The following is a 21,013-nucleotide window of genomic DNA, read 5'->3' as shown; positions in this document are numbered from 1 at the left end:
TTAATTAATTTGAGCTAAGTGTTTGGTTGAAAGTGTCAGATTTTGTCTAACTGGAGTTTAAATCTGCTTTCTCCCTCCAGTGAACAAAAGAAGTAAGAAACTCATGTTTGCCATTAAAGCTCATCATTTGATCCCCTAGCTCTTGACAGCAACAGCTGGGATAATCAGATTTTTTTTGTATGACTTCAATACAAGAAGTAACCTAATCTTTAACTCGAGGAAGAAACAAATTGGCTAATGGCTTATAAAATGATGAATGACCATGAATTAATCATTTAATATTCATTTTTCATGTCTCATGATGCAAAAATGAAAAGAATAACAAAACAGGAGGCAGAGAACAAATAGAAATAGGTTTTTATCATACAAAATGCAATTGAACTGTGGGAATCTTCTTGCCAGCAGTCAGCATGGTAAAGCAAAGTGTGACTGCCCAGAAGGATTAGACAAACTCATAAATTCTTTAAGAGGTGTGAAGCACCTAGGTGAAGACTTTAACTACTTTAAAGAGTCCAGGAAATGTAGATTAACTTGTCTCAGAACAGTGTGCTCCCAAGTTTGTCTTCTCAAACACACACTATTCTTTATTATAGCTGCTGGGTTCCTTAGCCAGGTTGTATGCATCCTACTTGTTCAAGAATTTGAAAATTCTCTCTGAGATTATAGAAAATGAAGACATTTACTGCAGAAGATAAGATGGGGGGAGGAGGTGGGGATAAAGGGAAAGTAAGAGTGTGTCCAAGAAGCAAAACAAAAAACAACCACATGAATTCTGAATGAAGCAAGCAGGTCTTAACTGGAAAAAAAAAAAAAAAAAAGGACCTAAAAACCTCCAGTACTTGCTGAAGGTATCCAAGAGGCCAATATGCTTTGTCTAGAGGCAGAAATATACAGGGAAAAGTAGATCTGTGTATATTTGGGAACTCCCTGGTAAGCTTCAGGCAATTGCTAATGAAGAGCCAACTGTAATTATTGTCTTTTGGTATTGAATTTTTATGTGTGTTCCTGGTGCTCATTGTTGACACAGATAGCTTGTTTAACCTTAATTCAGTTCTAAGTTTGTTTGAACATACAGTATTGCTTCACTTCCAGCATAGGCTACTTTAGCTTTCCTGGAAAATTGTTTATCTTGGATATATTTGTCTTCATTGCATCACAATTCTGATGTGTCTTGTATATTAAGGCCATTTTTGGAGCTAGATATGCTTGTTCCTTTCTCTTAGATTTTCTTACTTGCTCCTCCCTGCGTCTCTGTTAGGGGCTCAGGCTCTTCTGGCTTTCCAGGTTGCTTGTGCACCCCTTGGCCTCATTCAGAGGCCTTTCACTCAAATTAAAAAATAACAAAACTCTAGGGGAAAAGGAGGATAGCTGTGAGCCTTGAAAAACCAGAAACTTGAAGTAAATGAAAGAGGAATAAACAGACCTTCTCCAGCAGTACCCTTTGATCCCAAAAGTTTCCAGACAGATGAAGCCTCAGGGACCTCCTTGCTTTTGAGTGTGATCCTTGTGACTGTCTGGGCCAGAGCAGGGAAAGGGTTTGAGGAAGAGCTCCTGTAACTTGCTGAGGTCTTTGTGAGTGACAATTTATGAACTGTGGAAGCAGATCCTGCTGAGCTCTGAGAGCAGCATGCCAGCGAGTTCTGTGCAAAATGTGCATGTCCAAGAGCACTGCAAGGGTGCCTGCACCCAGTTCTTGAGAAGCAGCAGGGACCAGAACCAAACCTGACCCTCAGGGCTGCTCTGCGCTGCCAAACTGTTTCCAAGGTGTCATCTGTGTTTCGTGGGAGCCACAGGGAATTCTTACTTATTAAATGTGTTTGTGACTCCCTCCTGATTCTCTGTAAGAATATGCTGTCCAACTTTACCTGAAGTTTCTTCTTGTTGGCTGGTGATTTCTCCAAATTTGATTAATTTTGTGTTTTGGCACTTTTAGAGTTACCCTTCCTGCTTCCTCACTGCTCTCAGAAACGAATTAATCTGCTGCTTTCCTGCTTTCCTTGGTGGATGCAGAGGGGAGAAACTACTCTGATGCCTAGACTGTTTGGTTCACAGTAGCAACATCTCTAGGTTCTTTGAGCCTTTTTTTCTCCTTTATTTTCTCACACCAATTGCTCTATAAGTTCTGGAAAAATAGTTTTGTTTCTGCTTCATAGCAGTATCTGTGAACAGAATAAATATCAAGATGGAGCCTGATAAAATTTGATTTCTCTGAATGTCTGGTTTCTATATGCCTAATAGAGGGATCATCTTAAATTTAATTTATGATTTTGAAGGGATCAGACAATTGTTTTGACATTTTTTGTTATAATTGCCTGTACCAAATGTACTTAAGAATTCAACTTGCATTCCTAATATCTGACAACCAAACTCATCAACTTGCCTGTGGTGAAGTCCAAGATTGATGTTAACAAAAAGGAAAAAAACTCACTGAGAATTTCAAGAATGATTCTGGAGGTTTCTTGTCCTCTGTTCAATGGGAACACAAGTTGTAATACTCATGTTACATTTTCTGTACTATCATCTTGCTTGTTTTGTAACAGAAGCAGTGTGGTGTCACTGGGGAAATGTCATCCATTTGCTAGCTATTTCCATTTCAAATCATTGACTGCATAGACCCGTGAGATTTTTCTATTTAAAAATAGCTGTGGTTGTTTTCAGGAATAACTTTTAAACTTTATTTCCGATTGCTTAATTAGTTTCTAAATCAAGATATTTGCCCCTTAAAAAGCTACCTAGTACACAGCTGGTGCCATAAAGCTAAATAATTGATATCCTTATGTGTAATTACAAAGAAATTAATATTCCTTTAGGAAAGATCTAATTATATTATTTTTGAAAACGAGTTAATTAAGCCCATTTTAATTTATTCCCTTTCCTTCCCCTTGCCCTCCCCCCCCCCCCCCCCCCCCCCCAGTTTGTGTGTGCTTGCAAAAAAGTATCACTACTTGGTTAAAGAAGTGAGATTTCTTTCTTCTCTACCCTTTTTCCTCTTATTGGAGCCACGCTGGCTTGAGTCTATCAAGTTATATTTATCCAACTGTTCTGCCATCCTATGTTTAATTAGATTCTCTATCAGTTGACTCAGTAATGGGAAAAATCTCACCAGGCTGTAAATTTTAGATTATTTTTTACCAGCATTATTTAAAATTAGATACTGCATTATTATTTTCTCCACCATTCATCAGAAATTTAAATGTTTCTGTAAGGATGTTCTGCATATTTCTGTTTCAGCACTTTTAAAAATATTTTTTTGTTTGATGCTGCAATTTGTTGTCAACCTTTTCTGAAGTACCACCCAATCTTTAATCCTCTTCTTCTGTTGATAAAACTTGTTTGTCGGATTTGTAGTCACTGGTTTTAAATTAATGATTTGAAGACTAACATGCACATCCGTACGGGATACCTCAGAAAGGAGTCTTTCTTGGCCAGCATTACATTTCCAGGGAAAGGTTTAGTATTTCATTGTAGAAACATGGTGAACTCACACTGCAGTAAAGCCCTGGACAGTAACTGGTTTGAGCAGTTTATCTCTTTTTCTGGTCTTTGCACTTTATAGCTAACTGTGCATTTAGAGTTTCCATTTCCTTTTGGAAAACTAAATGTAATGTGAATACAGTCAAAGATGAAATAGAAGGTAATTAACTGCAAGGCCAAAATTTTCACACTTGCATCCACACAGAGCAATGCAGATGATCTGATTTACTTAACTTTAGTCATATATAGCCTCATTCATGTGCATAGTAGAAAAAAATGTTTTAAATTGACTTGCAAGCACTTTCACACTAGCTCCTTATTAAAATTTTATTTGAAATATAATTTTTAGAAATTAATTTTGACACAATATTTTATTAAAAGAAAGGGGGGATGTGTTCTGGTAGAGTTATTATTTCAGCTTGGTTTCAACTGAAGTTGTTCACACTGCTCTACCACAAATACGTTTTCACTGCTGCTTATGTTAAAATTAACACGCCTGTATTACGCAGTCTTTTGCTGGAAATTAATGCCTTTTAACTTAATGGGTTTGCTTATGATATTTGATTTTGTATCAATTATATTTAGTCTAATTTGCATGTAAAGAGATAAATATGTTAACACCATGTTAAAATGCAGTATCTGGATATTTGTGAGAAAGGGGATTAGCTGCAAAGTCTAAAGTAATAAGAGGGCGATTATTTGGTTTTTATCTGTATATGGACCAGAAGGCTTGAATTTTAGGATTCCTTGCTATGTCCAAGACATGATGATAAATCAGAATATCTTTATTCTGTCCTCTGGTTCTAGAGGGAAGGAAATAAATATTTTGGATTGTAATGAACACCTGAGTTCTGAATATTCTGCTGTGATAGGTAGATAAGTGGCTGGCCACCAGATACCTGCTCAGCCACTGTCTCACTTCCCCACTGGGAGAGATGCTGCCATGGAAGATTGTGGGTTTAAATAGAGGGTGGAATCCCTTATGAGTTACTATCAGGCAAAACAGATTTGGCTGTGGGAGAAGGTGTACTGGCATTTTAAATAGATCTGAGTTGTAAGAAACAAAGATAGACTTTAGAACAACATTTTTCTTCCCCTGCCTTTTCCTGGGTAGATCTCCATTCCAAACTCTTTGCTGCATCCTCAGGTGGCCCCGGTACAGAGTGTGGGGGACTGGATTGTGGTCAGTCCAAAACAGTTCCTCTGTGTCTCTTTTCTCCTCACACTCCTCCCTGCTCCACCTGGGTGCCTTCCAGGAACAAGAGAGGGGCCTTCACTCCAATGCCCAGACCTCCTCTTCCCTCCCTCCCCTTGGGGTCTGGAGGTACAGTTGCCAGTCTCATTTGCTTTGGGTAAACTGAGTCATGTGTCTTACTATGTGGGTTTTTTGGTATAGAAGATAACATTTGCTCCTTTCAGACATTGGATGATATGATTTTGGGGCACTTCTACTGTAGTGAAGGAAGAAGCAGAACAACACCTGTGTTGAGGACTGCATGCAAATAAAGAGGGGGGCTTGGGTTTCTGGATCTTGCTTCTGCCCCTTGGGAGTTTTTTTTTAATCTGTTTGCTTTGGTCAGGTTGTTGTTTTGGGTTTTTTATGAACTGTTGTTCTGTTTTTAAATGACTCACATTGCAATTATGCAGCTTTAAATTCAAGGTCTCTTCAATCAAAATGGTGTTTTTACTCTTTAGGTGTTAAAACCTCTTTTCTTTCTTAAAAAAAAAAACCACTTTAGGACTAAGGAGCTGGTATAAAATTGCAATTAGAGAAGTAAAAACCTAGATATAGCTTAATGAGTAAATGAAGAGTTGGATAATGGTTGTCCCTTGTAAGAGATTTTAATGTGGAAAACGCTCTTTAATCATCTGATGATTATAGAAGAAGAGCCATAATCTGTGCCACTTTGATGCCCTGGCAAGGTAATTTACTGTATTTTACTTTCTTGCTATGAAACTGAATAGCCTCATTCTGTGCCCACACAGCAATCTGAAACATCTGGAGTCTGCTGTATTCAGGAGTCTCTTTTATTTTTAAGTGTTCATCTGAAATTGAGTGAATGGGAGCGGGTGCTTTCTGCTGCTGATGCACAGAAACATACAGGGACTGTGGATGCAGTTAGGTATAGGATTATTGCAAGATACATTTTGTAAGCACTTTGCTTTTCAGAGAATCTTTATACTTACTTCTGAAAGCCATTTTTTTTCTAGTAAGTGAGCCAAATACTTCAACTGGCTGTCTCAAAATGAAAAGCAGCAGCCCCCACCAAACGCTTACCTGCTGCCACAGTGAATGAACATGTCTTTAAAGCTAAAGGCTCTGAAGTGTTGTGGCACTTTCTTCACATAGTGAAATATGTAAGGGGTTAAGCCTATAGGTTCTCCTTTCTGTATCTAAGTGACAAACTTAGAATAGGCGAAGCAACAATCTTTGTGAGATCAACCCCTTGTTTATAATAGAGGGAAAGGAAAAGAGGTTTCTCACCTTTGCTCTGCCAGTAAAGAGTGTCTTCTTGATATCTACTATAAGCCTACTCTCAGTTTAAAATATTATCCCTTTTTCTACACTGTTGTATGAAATCCCTCTCCAGCTTTTTTGTAGGCCCCTTGAGTTACTGAAAGGACACAGGTCACCCAGAACTTCCTCTTCTTCAGGCTGAACAATCTCAGCTTTCCCCATCTTTCCCCATAGGAGAGGGCTACAGTCATCTGGACAGCCCTCCACTAGACTGGCTCCAACAGCCCCATGTCCTTCCAGTGCTGGGGCCCCAGAGATGGATGCAGCACTGCAGGTGGGGTCTCGCCACAGCAGAGGGGCAGAATCCCCTCCCTGGCCCCGCTGGCCACGCTGCTTTGGACGCAGCCCAGGACGCATTTGGCTTTCTGGGCTGGGAGTTCATATTACCAGGTCATGTCCAGCCTCTCATTCTTTAGCACCCTGAGGCCTTCTCATCAGGGCTGCTCTTGATCTGTGCATTCCCCCTGTATTGATACTGGGGGTTGCCTCAACCCAGGTGCACCAGCTTGCATTTGGCTGTGTTAAGCTTCATGATGTTCCCATTGGGCCCATTTTGCAAATTTATCCAGGTCCCTCTGGATGGCATCCCATCATTCAGGTGTACTAACTTCATCATTCAGCTTGGTGTGTGCAAAGCTGCTGCAGGTGAACTCCATCGTGGTTATGATGCCAATGAGTTAAATATACGTATATATTTCTCACATTTTCTAAGTATTTTCCATGTGCTTTGTTATTTTTAAGGTTTTTTTAGTGTCAAGTCCTATGTTATGAAGTTATGACTCTTTACTGCAATACACTACCACTTTGTGTGTATAATACTATAGTTTTACGGCTGCTAATTGTTATTGTAGAATTCTTCTGGTAGAAACTATTAAAAAAAATCCAAAGCAAACCCATAAAACCCCAAAAACTCTAAACCATTTCCGTTTGTAGAAATATCTGTTACTAGGCTATCTGAAAACTTGTGAAGGACACTTTTATATTATGATTACAAGATAAAGTTAACCTTTCAAAGACTGATCATGTTTTCCATTAATGGAATCCTAATTAGATGGTTATCATGTGTGTAAAGTCAAAAGAAGGGCTCTGATTGTGGTTTTATTATTTATTTAATTATCACAGCTGCTTCTAGAATACTATGTAGATGGTGGTTTTGCTAAAACACTGTTTTTTTTTTTAAAAATAAGGAAAGAACAAAAGTCAAAGCAGATATTTCACAAAGCTATGGATTCAAACACCTGGGGTTTTATTATGTTTTTTTTTTTCTTTTATTTCCTCTCTTTTTGTCCTGTGTGCTTTAAAGAAAACAATTGCTGTGCAGAGTTTTGGTTGAAAAAGCCAAAGCTGTGTAATGAGAATACTACAGCTATCACAGTGCAATTCCATTGTACTGCTGTGTCCGTGTCCCACTTTTCCAATAAATCATAATAACCAGCTGACAATGCAAATATCGCAGCATGTTGTCTGGGAATTATTCTGATTAGTTTGTAACTTGCAAGGTCTCCTCTCACTCCTGAGCAATGAGTTTTTCTCTCATGGTTGCTATTTTTCCCTGATACTTTGTGTCATAAGAGATACTGAGATTGCAGTTGCCATAATTCTGGTTCAAAGGTGGTTGCAATGGATCAGGTTTGTTACGTTTCAGGGCTTTGGGGAGTATGCTGTTAGTACAGAAGAAATTTTTTTTTTACCATCTTTTCTTGCAGACTATCTATAACTAGATTTTTAAATCCCTGTGTAGAGGTTTGGTTTTAAATCTTGCACAAAGACAAAAATGTATATTAAACCACTGTTGGAGCATACAGTCTGCATATGTTTGTAATGTGTCTGGAATTTTATAATTTCTGTAGTGGAAAAAACATTGTTAAATTTCAATTCTTTTATCTTTTTATTCTTTTTTTTTTTCTCACAAAAATAACAAGGTTCCTGCTCATGAAAATATAGGGGGGTTTTTTTAACCTTTAATATATTTTGTCTCTTACTGCCATAATGATTTCTGTGTAATAAGTCATAGTGGTCTTTTCTGGGAATTTACTGTGTGCTGAAAGCCTGTATTTTCCAATATGATGAAAATATGAAACTTTGACGCCAACATAAATCTTGGAAATATGTGCTAGGGATGAAAATGAATAGAAAAGGATTTAAGTATGCATCTAAAAAAATCTATTTAAATAGATTTTGTTTTTTTGGGGTCTAAAAGTTTATCTAGAATTACAATGCTTGAAGTCATCATAGCATCATATAGGGTGACCACAGTGAAAGACCTACTAAATCTTCTAAAATTGTTGCCCATTGTGAAAAACCTTAGGCAAGACAAAGTAATTAGCTCATGTTGTCATGTGGTCATGTTAACTTTCTGACCTCCTTCTCTTGAGATGTTCAGTTTCACTATTGAATACACACAAACATCAAATTTTTCAAAATAGTTTTTCCAGGTAGACTTGTAGCATTTGTATTCTTGCATGCATCATTAGAATTTATTGCATGTTTTGTCTAGGAACCCAGTTTAAGCATCTAGATTTGATTTCTCACTCTACCACAGATTTCTCAAGCTGTCCTTAGTAAGTAATCTAGCTTTCCTATAGCTCAATTTTCAATCTATTTAATAGATTACTATTTAATAAATATTCGTCCCATTGTGAAAGAATACACTCTGTAACTGTGGAAATAAACTAATGATGAATTCCAAAATGTTTAGGAAGTGTGGATGGATCCACATGCCAGAGTTGGATGTGTGAAGTAGTTATGTGCCTCAGTGTGACAAAGGAGTTCAACCAAACAGCCTTGTCCCAGCATATATTTGAAATGTTTGGAGAGTTATACTAGCTTCATATTAATTATAGGACCCTTGCGGTGTTAATGGAGTTGGCTTGGGATTAAGGGAAAAACACCAACTCAACTTTTTTCAGAGGAGTATAGTATCACCTTCTGCTCATCATGAAAAAAAATTTAGCTTATGAGTATGTACTTTGTAGGGGAAGACAAATTTCATACAATTATGGAGGTAAAACATGAAGAGACTGTACAAATTAGTGATACAGTGGTATTACAAGCTATAGAATCACAGAATAGTTTGAGTTGGAATGGACCTTTAAAGATCATCTAGTCCAACCTCCTTGGCATGAGCAGGGATGTTTTCAACTAGATAGGGTTTCTCAGAGCCCTGTCCAGTCTGACTGTGAATGTTTCCAGCAGTGGGGCACCTTCCACTTTTTTGGACAACCAGTTTCAGTATTTCACCAGCCTCATTATAAAAAAAATTCTTTCAAATACTTACAGTGAATTTGTCCTCTTTTAGTTTAAAACCTATACCCCATGTGCTGCCAGACCAGGATCTGCTAAAAAGTCTTATTATAATGTTATTTTCTTATGGAAGTATACTTGGTTTTTAACATAAAAAAGGAATGATTATTGTTTCATTTTTTAGTGTATAAATAAAAATCCCATTCCTGGGTAAATGTTTTTGTCTCCTGCTTTTCTCAAGATGCATTCCTGGCAACAAACAGATAAAATTATTAGAAAAAAATCTACAAAGAGCAACTGCTTCACTACCAAAATATAAAAAGAAATTCAGCAGAAAAAGCAATTTAATTGAGAGAGAACTAGTGGGAAAAGAACTGGAAAGAAGCCCCCATACTTCAAGATTTCTCTGAAGGCCAGAATATAAAAAAAGCCTGTTTTTTAGAAAGAATCATGGGCATATCTGAACATTTCAGATAAATGTTTTATTGGATGAATCCCATTCTAGTGGCATATGCTGGCAGCAGGGGTTATGACTGAACTGCAGCAAATGCCAAGATTCAGTTAAATGTGTTTCAGAATGGCTGGACTGGACTCTAATTACCTACTGTAAAAATAAGAAATTGTCATGCTTGGTGTTGTTGTTTAAACCCAGAGAGCAGCTGAACACCACTCACTCACCTCCCACCATGGTGTGCGATGGGAGAGAGAATTGTAAGGGTCAAACTGAGAGCTCATAGGGTGAGACAAAGTTTAATAGGGAGACAAAAAGCCGTGCTCTCCTGGTCCTGGCCAGGTCAGGGTTAATTTTTGTCAAGGAAGGGGCATGGCTAGGACATGTTAGTAATTCTATATCACTTCACATAATTTTCTGGGGATGGGAGAAGAGGCTGCCTTCTGGGTTGGGCTAGCATGTTGGCAATTGGATTGAGGTCTATAGTGAGAATTTTCACATGGATTTCTTGCCTCTCTCTTGTATGCTTTTGTTATTAATATTGTTGTTGCTGGTGTTCATTTTCTTGTTTCATTGCTGTTTCCAGTAAATTGTACTTATCTCAACCCTTGAACCCTATGTTTTGTGCCTCCAGTTCTCATCTCCAGCCCATTATAGGGTGAGGGGAGGAAGAGAGGGCAAGTAGTGCATATTTTCAGTGGAGACACTAAACTGGAGAACGCTATTCCTGAACCATGACACACGCATGAGCAAAACAAGGAATTAATTCCATGTTTTCCATGCGCAGGCAACTGTTCAGCCATGATGCACAGAGCAGGGCCCCATGACTCGCAACAGTTACTCGGGAAGACAAATACCATCACTCTTCCCTTCTTCTCCCCAGCTTTATACATTAAGCATGGAATATCTCTCTGATCAGTTGGGATCGGCTGTCCTGGCTGTGTGCCCTCCCAACCTCTTATGCACTCCCAGCCTCCCTGCTTGCTGGTGTGAGAAGCAGAAAAAAGCCTTGATGCTCAGCAGTAACAAACACATCCTAGTTACCAACACTTAGCAGCACAAAAACGTAGCCCCATACCAGCTGCTGTGGAGAAAATTTTACTCTATCCTAACCCAAACCGGCATACCTTCTCTACTGGAAGCTTCAGCATCAGGAATTTGTACCTTGAGCACAGCAGAGTATCCAAGAGGGGTGTGTATAGGCAGCTCCCTGTGTAGGCACCTCACCTGTAACATATTGTGCTACTTCTTTGAAGGTTGGGTGCCCACCTCCATTTGTGCACCTGAGTTTGTGGAGATGGGCCTGTGACAGGCAGATATCTCCTGGGATGGGTCTGAGTGCAGTTGAGTGTTCCCATTCCTGCCATTGTGTCTCTGAGCTCCTTTGTGGTTCTGGGGATTAGCTTCATCACACAACCTAGCAGTAATGAATACAGTATAATGCCTTATGAATAACAGGCTGTGTTTGCTAGTTAGTTATAATGAAGGATTACTGTTATACAAGTTGCAATGTATGTAAATCTCTGGAGAGTAAGATGTTCCTAATTGAAATAATTGTAAGTTAGGGTGTTTTGCTGAGAATATTATGTTGTTTGTCTTTGCCTTGTCCTTAAATACTCTTCATAGCTGATTTTTTTGACTTCTTTTTTTAAATTATTTTTCTTCAGAATACTCAAACTGTAGATTGTCTTTCACAAATGAGTTTGTAAAAGGGAAATTAAATTTACTTTGTTCTCTTTACTCTTCCCTAGCTATCTGTCATGTTGGTTATTTACAAGGTCATGCTGTGTTCTACTAATTGTTGAGTTATTCTGGCATGACAGTATTGTTTCATGTAGAAGCTTGGGATAAAGTCAGAAGGAAAACAAGTTTAGACAGTCCTGTGATTCAGAGCTTAAAAATAATCAGTCTCCAGTGCACAAACTGCATGTCACTGTTGGAGCAAGATGAAGTTGAATGGGCCATGAGAGAGAGGGATAAGTGCTCTTTATCAGGGAATTGAGACCTTTCTGAAAGGTGCCAACCAACTGGGGACACACAGCATGAGGATATATGTCTTGCAGATGTAACTCTTCTTTGTGCATTTTGTTTGATTTCTAAAATCAGTGACAGGGTGATAGTCAATGGAAAAGATCATAATTCAGTAAATGCCCTTTTGGCTAATCTCCTATTTAAAAAGCAAAACAAAAAAATAGAAAAGCTTCCAGAATCAGAGAAGCTAAAACAGTCATCTGGTGTGCTATCATAGGATTTTAACTGTAGTCATTGAACTGAGTTTTCAGTTTCTCATCTGAGATGGGCACAAGCATTTATCTCTTGGTTGGTGAGCATTTGGTTCCCTGTCAGTTACCTGCAAGGAAACACCTAATTTTATAAGCAGGTAGTGTAAGACAAAGAAAGTACTCAAAAATGCTTACAGGAAGGCCTTTATGAGTTGAGCTTGACTAATTATATTTAGCTAGTTTTGAGAAAGCAGAGATGTGAAGCTTTCACTAATGGATGCCAGTCTCTGGAATGTGTTTAATTAGGTTTGAGTGTGTGTGGAACTGCCTTTTCTCAAACTCTAGCTATGTATTATCATTGGTGTGAGAAGCCACAGTGAAAATCTTGATGAAAACCAGCCTGTAACTGCATTAAATCCCTTCAGTAATTATACTTCTCAGATCTCCTCTTCTATGACGTATTCTGGGTTTTTTAGAGAGAGGTGGGAGTGTTGTTAAAACAGCTACTTCCTATCCTATTTAAATCTGCACAGATGATAAATGTTTAGTCCTTTGCAATCTTTTTTATAAAGTCGTCAACAAAAAATTTGAGTTGGTGTAATTTTAGCATTCGTATATTCTGATATCTTCTTATTAATAAGCTTCTTTTTAACTATCTTACAACAATCCATCAAGAAACAGGGATGAGAGGTAGTGATGGGTGTTGCAGAATGAGAATGTGAACAAAGAGCTCAATGTTCAAATCAAAGGATTTTAATGTACATATATCTCATTCAGGCTTAACTGACTGAAAATTAGTCATTATTCCAGCATCTTCATTGGTGGACTTCTTAGCTTTTAATCTTATAATGGGCAATCTATGACTACCCATACTGTATACAGGCGGTTATTTTTCTTCAACTTGATGCTTATGTTGCTGCTGTCTTCTTTATAAAAGTTCAGATTGTCTTTTGAAGTTGCATTTAATTATCTGAATTTAGCTTCACAAAAGTATATTTTAGTGTTGGGTTAAAATGCTACTTTAATGTGACTACAGAGCCTGTCTGCCCAATGGGAAACATTTCTAGACAACTCTTGTGTTTCTCACAACTCTAGGGTGAGTTACTGATATAAAAAGAGGTCTGGCAGTTTGGTTGTGTATTTAGGTAATAAATGTGTAAATGGCTACAGATGTAACTGCTATTATCAGTTTCATGTGCAGATGCAGTGTTTTCAGAATCTCTGCTTATAAGATGGCAGTGCTGCCATCTTACAAATATTAAAGGAGTAAGAATAAATTCAGTCTTTGAAAACATCAGTTAGAGGGGCTGAAATGGTGCCTTCTGAATATATTACAGCCACTAATGGTTTTGAAAAAATTGGAAGGTGCCAAATTTTTATAGCACTTAATTTTACAGAGAACATTATAATATTTATGTGGTTTGTTAAAATTGACTGAATATTGTTTAAATCAAAACAACTAAGTTTCCAAAATTTGGTATCAAAACCCTTTAAAATGCCTTAATTTTTTTCTCATATCTCATTAAATACTTGAAAAAGTTTTCAGAGACTCACTTGGTGATATCCCACCTATAATGAAAAAAATGCACACTGTAGATGGAGGTATCTTGAGGAGATCTCAAAAGGTTATGCTGTCATTATCCCTGCTTAATTAAATCAATAGATGAGTTGTGCTTGAATATTCAAACACCAACTTGCAGCATATATATGTGTTTTTCTCTTGAAATCTTGGACTAACTATGTACTGTAAGATGCAAAGTCCAATAATTAGTGTTAATAAACTTCAAAGATAGCAGCATGGGAAAGCGTGTAGTACAAATGTGATTACATGCTGTTATGATGGTTTACAAAAATATATATGTGCTTTATGTTGCTTTGTGCTTTGATTTTTCTGTGGAGGTTACAACAAATAAAATAGTCTCCAGAGATTATTTCTCATGCTGCAGAGAAAGCACATCTCATACTTACTATACAGCTTTCTAATTCTACTCTTTCCTTTCCCTTGGGTATGAGCTTTTATCCTGTAAAAATGGGGGTTTAACATTCTAAGTCTTAAATGTTGAAACAGTTCTTCCTGTTACCTATTTTCCCCACTGTATTTTATGCATCAAGTGTCTTGTAACTCAGCATGGCTTATGTTTCCAGCACTAGCTGTATTCCAGCACTTTCAGAAATAAGCTGTGCTCTGACTGTGAGGGACAGCTGCAGTTGTGCCACTGTTTGCTACTTACAATGAATTTGGGAAAACAGAAATATTCTTGCCTTCCCCGAGGTAAATAAAATGACTGGCAAAGTGATGTATTTGAACATGAAGTAGTCATACAAGGCAGCTCTCCCCATTTAGTAAGATTCACATTATCAGTCCATTGAAATAACTTTTGCATAAGGTTAGAAAAATGGAAGTATGCAAAATACACAGATCTTCAGTGCTAAGGAATGTACAGGCTTGGACAGGATCATCTATTGTAATGTCCATCTTTTCATAGCTGTAATTCTACATATAAAATTTTCTCTACTATTACTATTGATGCATTTTGTTCAAAAAATTATTTATTCCAAAACATGAATTAGGTTTTCTGTTTCTTTGTGCAATTATTTAATATTTGTTTTACCTGAGAAAAGAATAAATAGTAATTGGATTTTGTTTTGTTTCTTTTTTTGGCATATCATGTCTAGTTGGACTTGGCTGGATTAGTTTTATGTCATCATTTTTGCCAAAGGAACAATTCCATGATGTGATAAGATACAGCTGGTGACGCTATCAGATATGTTGATGGGTGGCAAATTATATTTAGTTTTAGGACAAGGTTATTTTTCTCTTAACCATTATCTGTCACATGTCATAATGGCTTAGCCCATCTAGGATATGCCTAATGCTTTTTTTTTTTTTTTTTTTTTTTTAATCTTTTTCTTTTTTGGTCTATGGGAAACTAGAGTCTTATCTCAGAAGGTTTTTTTGACTAATACATTATGGGTGTATTATGTGGTTATGGATGTACCATTCACTAGCTGTAGAATAAAAATGGCATTACCAGTAAATGAAGGAGGTCAGGAAATAAGAGTACGCTATGTTCTACAGAAACATTGTTGAGAGCTGAATAAACAAAAATCTGAATAAACTAGAATCACAGAAGTGTTTGGGTGGTTCCAACCTTTAATGATCATCTAGTTCAATTCCTCAGATGGGCAAGGACCCTGCCACTAGAGCAGGTTCCTCCAAGTTCTGCCCAACCCAGCCTCAAACAAATACAGATGTGCGGCATCCACAAATTCTCTGGTCCATCTGTCCTAGTGTCTCACCACCCTCATGGTGTAAAATCAAACAAGTAAACAAAAACTAATAAAATACCCCAAAATCCCCAACAACAACAAAAAAATTCTTCCTGATATCCTGTCTAAATCTACCACCTTTCAGTTTAAAACTGTTGCTCCATGCCCTGTTACTACAGACATTGGTAAAGACTCTTCCAGTCTGTCATGTAAGCCTTTATGCATTGAAAGGGCACAGTGACGTCTCCCTGGAGCCTTCTTGCAGAAGAGGTGTTCCACTTCTCTGACCATTAATAGATTTACAGATACATTATATATGAAGAAATATTTATTGAAGACTTTTCAAATTACTGTATTGAATGTTAACAATGGCTATAACTACATGTAAGTTATCAGGAGACTAAACTAGTGGATTACAAAAAAGTATCTTTATTATTTATGTACATGTAAATTGTGACAGACGAGTCTTTTTGCCTGTTTCTTTTGAGGACTTTCTCAGCAGAATTATTTCTGAATTAAGTTACATTAATGATAATTTTACTTTTTAAATTATTATTTGGAAAAATAGATAACTTAATCAGGTTACAAGATCAATAGGCAAGTGACAGAAATGGATCTGCTGAGAAGATTGGTGTTAAAGTGGCACAAAGTACACACATATGCAAGTTCTTGGGCCTAGATTTGGATCTAGAAACCTAGATCTAGGCAAGCATATTAAAACAAAGCAGAAGTTGTATATTTCTTGAAAAATGAGGATTTCTGGTGTACAGTTCATTCAGAAATATTATCCCATATCAAGGATGTGGATGATAGCAGCTAGAGAAGTGTAATTTTTGTTAAGGTCTTGGGCTAAAATGTTTCTACTGCTGTTCAGGAAGCAATGGTTTTCCTTAGAACTCCTCAACAAAAACAGTGATTTTAGTGGTCTAAGCCTTACTGGAGACGTAAGCAGCTACCTCTTTCCTGTTCAGTTTTTCTTTAACACTTTATAAAATTCTCAGTAAAGCCCAGAATTTGGGAAGTGCATTGATACTGTTGACGGTCCAGTTCCTAAGTTACTATTTGTCCAACAGCATCCAGGAGCTACCATGAAGAGTCAATAATTTTAATAAGGGACAGCTAGAATTTTTTTCAAATGAAGCACTAGCATAAATTAATGTTCACATTCATTTAATGAATCTCTCATAATGGTGGGTTTCAAATTGCATCATTAATGTGTTAGCACATGATAATGGTCTGGTCTCTCCCTGTATTGCACTTAACAATACTTTTTTTTTAAAAAAATGAGTATTCCAGAAAAATCCAAACTCCTGGGAACCATTACTGAGTCAATGAATTATTTCAAGAAACTAGTTGATATAGCATATTTCAACAAACCATTTTTCAAGTGGTATCTTCATAAGATTGCTTGCAATGCATGCATTCTTAGATTTTTTTTTACTAGAAAAAGATAATGTAAAAATCATTTTATATTTTGCTGGAGATATATCTGCTTTCTTAAAGCTGTCTACCAAACCTGAAAGGAAAAGTTTTCTTGGAAAAGTGTGATTTCCCTTCTTGATTGCTTTGTTTCCATTCAGCAGTCTGTGGTCTGTAAACATGATGAAAGGCAAACAAATGAAACCAATACGTGACAGGAACTGAAACAGCCCTTCCTGGAAAACAACCATTAGGAGTCCAAAATTTTCCCTGTTTTCCATAAACATACTGTAACAGTGCATTAAGAAAACAACCCCAATGAAGATGAAGAAATGCCTAGAATAACTATTATTATATACAATTAAGAAAAAGCTATTGCTGGGAAAGAAATAGATATGTCATAATGAGGAACCTATTCCAAGCACATATGATAAACTATGCGAGGTGAGAAGAGCGTGTTTCATGGAAATTTGTGAGAATTATGAATAAAAAAAGTAGTGCATACATACACAAAAAGCAGAAAACTAAACTGAAGATGGTACAAAGCTGACCTTTAGGCTAATAAAGAGAATATATCTTTTTAAAGAAAGAAGAAATTCCATTGCACTTTCTTACTGCCTGATGCGCCGAAGACCACCATTTTTTCCCCTCAATTTTCAATTTTTCCTTTGAAATATGACTTTTTTTTAGATGTGTGTTCTATTGTCACTACTGAGACTGGATAGATGAGCTTGATTTCCCAACAAATCAGTGCTGCATCTCACAAGTTTATTTTGGTGTTCCACTGCTGTTCTGACATCTCTGTCTACTTAGTATCAGGATGAGTCAGGGAGACTTACTGTTAGCTGCTTTCTTGACATATAACTCTTGACATATTACTCATATTGCTTATATCTTCTGTTTTTGTTTATAAATGAGAATAAGTTGGTTTTTTTTTTCCTCAATTTCAGCCCTGTAATAGAATATGGAAGAAACAAAATTTGGTCTTTCTTATATTGGTGGACTTTGATAAGTCTGGCATTGATCCCTTGTGCTGTAAAATGAAATATGGTGCTGATGTCTTTTGTCCAATAGTAATGATGTCTCTTATTGGTGAAGCATGAATGGTTAGACAGTTTTACTTCTTCCATGTCCTTCTTATACACCTTCCCTTTAATAATGACTTTTCCCCCCCAGTTACCTTCTGGGATTTGTTTATTTCATCTCAGAGCTCTTGTAAGCACATAAATTTGTGCTTCACAACCAGGGTTCCAAACCTTGTTTTCCTGCTGAGAAGGTCCCTTCCTTGTTATTGATGAGGATGCCTGTTTGAAATTATAACTCAGCATAATAGATTTTATTTTTATATCTGCTCATAGGCTAATTCCATGAAGAATGAAGTATATTTTTTTTTTCTTTTTCCAAGAATCTAAAGGGAGTTAGATAAGTTGATGTGGTATTGTAGTTGTACTAATATCTGTTCTGTTGAACTCCAGTCTAAATGAATGTCTACTTTTCTCTAACAGCAAAATTGCCTCTAGCTTCTCATGACCCCATAGATGAAAATAAGCACCAAATTAGTATTTATGCTTTATTAGAATGCTCAAATTAGTTTTAATTTGAAGTGTGTATGCATGTGTCCTAACATTAAAGCATACTCTGAAATTTGAAAATGTAATAGACATCAAAAATAAAGATTGAATTGTTAGTGAAAATTGGACTTGATTTCATTTTTAAAATTAATTGACTTGGTCTCCTGATTATAACTAATTGACTCTGTATTCTAGGCCTGAACTTCATGCCTATCACCCCTCTTCATATGACTTTAATTAGCCAACTTACTTTGATGACAGTAGTGTAAAAAACCTGATAAAGTTCAACAAATTCATCCCCTTCAATAATGGAGAAACAATGTCTCTATACTGCTATATTATTTTATTCTGTTGTTGGTGGGAATCGACTTGTACATGCAACTGGGGAAAGCCATGAAAGAGAATTAAGCCCATAGTGAAAACATAGTATGTAGTGATGAGTTTGGATATCTTGCAAAATAGGTCCTGACTAGTTATACATGTGTGTGTAACTGTGCATGTGGATGCATTGCAAACACTAGCAGATATGTCTGCCTGTATGTAGGTTTTAAGGAAAAGGTTAAACTAAAAGCAAAATCAAAAAAATCCCTTTGTGTTTTAGCACACTGCACTGTGAGTCAGCTGAGATTCCAGTCACATGTTCTGTTTTTCCTGAAGTTTTTCCTTTATTTTCTTCAGTCCTTGAACAGAGGCAGTTTGTAACAGGAGACTGCTGCCTGCTACGAGTCTTTGGATTAGTCAGGGCAACCACCAAAATCAAAGTCTCTATTTCTCCCAGAAATACGTGTGTATAATTCTGCATTACAATCATAGAGTAATTGGGTTCAAAGAGGCCTTGGGAGGTCCCCTAGTCTGACTTCTTGCTCAAAAGCAGGATCAACACAGAGTCGAGACCAGGTCTTAAAAATCTACAAGGATGGAAACTGCAGATCCTCTTTGGAGTACTTGTTCCTCTGCCTAATTATCCCCATAGTGATTTCTCTGCTCCCCACCACAAGTCCTTTCCCCTTATATCAAATTGCAATCTGTGTTTTTTAGTTCATGTTCTTTGTGTCTCATCCTCCAGCTCAGTGCAAAGAGCTCCTTCCCAAAGGGCAAGAGCTTGGCTTAGCCCTCCCTTGTGAACTTGACTCAGTTATTCAACATCTGCTTTGTACCTAGGGTCCAGAACTGGACACAGTATTCTAAATATTGTCTGTCTAGCACAGAGCAGGAGAGACTAATCCTCCCTCCAGCCTCCTGACTGTGTTCCTGTTAGCACACATGAGGATGCTGCTGGCATTCCTTGCAGCCAGGACACACTGCTAATTCAGGCTGAAATATAAAAACATCCCTGCTTGTCTCTTGGGAATATAAGGTTTGCCACGCAAGGTTGAAATTTTTTCTTTGGAATTCACCTGTATGCAATATTTCAGATGAAAGTAGGAAGAGTCATGAAGTTCTAAATTGGAGCACAATAAATTCTCTGATCAATTTGCTGCCTGACACATGGGTGTTCTGACTAATCTGTACATTGTTCTAAAAATGAAAAACCTCTTTTTGGCTCTATGAGTGTTAGCATCGACTTTCACAGCTCCTTTACCAAGGACAAAATGATACTGGCTTGCATAAAGTGAATCTTTAACATTTTTCATCACTACTAAAAAATATGCTTCATGCTTCATTTTTCCACAGGTATTAAATACAGTCAAAACATATCCTGAGAGGTTTGTTGTTTTTTTTCTTTAAAGAAAAAAATAAGAAAGGTCACTCAGGCAAGAATCTAACTATTTGTGTTGAATTATACCTTTAAGGCATATGATGCATCTGCTTTTGAATTTGTATTCATATTTGAAAATATTTATTTCAAATTGCTTCAATCTGGTGGAAAGGTCCTCTACGACTTAATCAAATTCAAGTTATTTGCTTTGGGAATCTGACAGAAAAGTAGTTTATTCCTGACAATTTTTTAATTGCTTTGCTATAAAGTATAAAACAATTCTCTTCAGTAACTTTCTGTAGAATATGCTAAAAAAAAGTTAAAGACCTTTTTTATAATAGATAAAATCAACAGGAAAGCTATTTATGCTACTTTTCTGTCTGCTTGTCCTTTACAGGTTAGTGCTAGTAATATATTTCATGTGTTATCATAAAAGAAACTTGGCCAAAGGCAGAAATAACAGGAATAATTTTATATATTGTTTTGTGGCTTTTGTCTTATCAGCTCAGCCAACATATATATAATGTCAATTGAAATTATCTCTGAAATGTCTTGATTCAAAAACAAGAAGTGCAGTTATTATGAGGAATTTATAAGAGGTTATCTTTGAAATTAAAAGATAATTTAATTACTCTAACAATTTAATTATCTAACAATTAGCTAAAGAATAAAATGTTATATGCATATCAACAATTTAATCTGAATTGCAGTTTGCTAGTAGATGTTGAGTCAAATATTCTGTTCATTAATTTCAGTGATAACTGAAATAAAAGACACTAAATCTTCTTGTGAATGTTTTCATTTTGCATTTAATTTATTTTCATAAGTCCCTATATTGATATTGACTTCTTTTGACAGTTGCACTTGTCTCATTCTTACTAATTATATTTAATTTTGACCTTCTTATGGTTGTCCTTTCCCCACCAGTAATTGTAGATCATTAAGTGGTGGAAAAATTACTTGCAAAATTGTTACCCTTTATCGGGAAGTGAACTGGTTTGTACATAACTATACGTAAGGGATAAATCTTATCTGCCTTGAACTAGCCAAAAATTCACAACAGATGCTAATAGTTTACCTTGCATATTTAACTTCTATGTCTTCCTTTTTTTCCATTTCACCTAAATGGGATGATTTTGTTAGAAT

At 36.6% G+C, this 21,013-nt stretch overlaps 1 protein-coding gene across 4 annotated transcripts in view; it reads left to right on the top strand.

The window, feature by feature from the left end:
• Positions 1 to 21,013, top strand: part of CDH12 (cadherin 12) — a 626,739-nt gene that overhangs the window by 213,937 nt on the left and 391,789 nt on the right. The window lies entirely within an intron of this gene.

The sequence above is a fragment of the Lonchura striata genome, chromosome 2 (genome assembly GCF_050655825.1).
Source record: "Lonchura striata isolate lonStrDom1 chromosome 2, ASM5065582v1, whole genome shotgun sequence".
Taxonomy (NCBI): Eukaryota; Metazoa; Chordata; class Aves; order Passeriformes; family Estrildidae; genus Lonchura; species Lonchura striata.
This window is presented reverse-complemented; position numbering and strand designations above follow the sequence as displayed.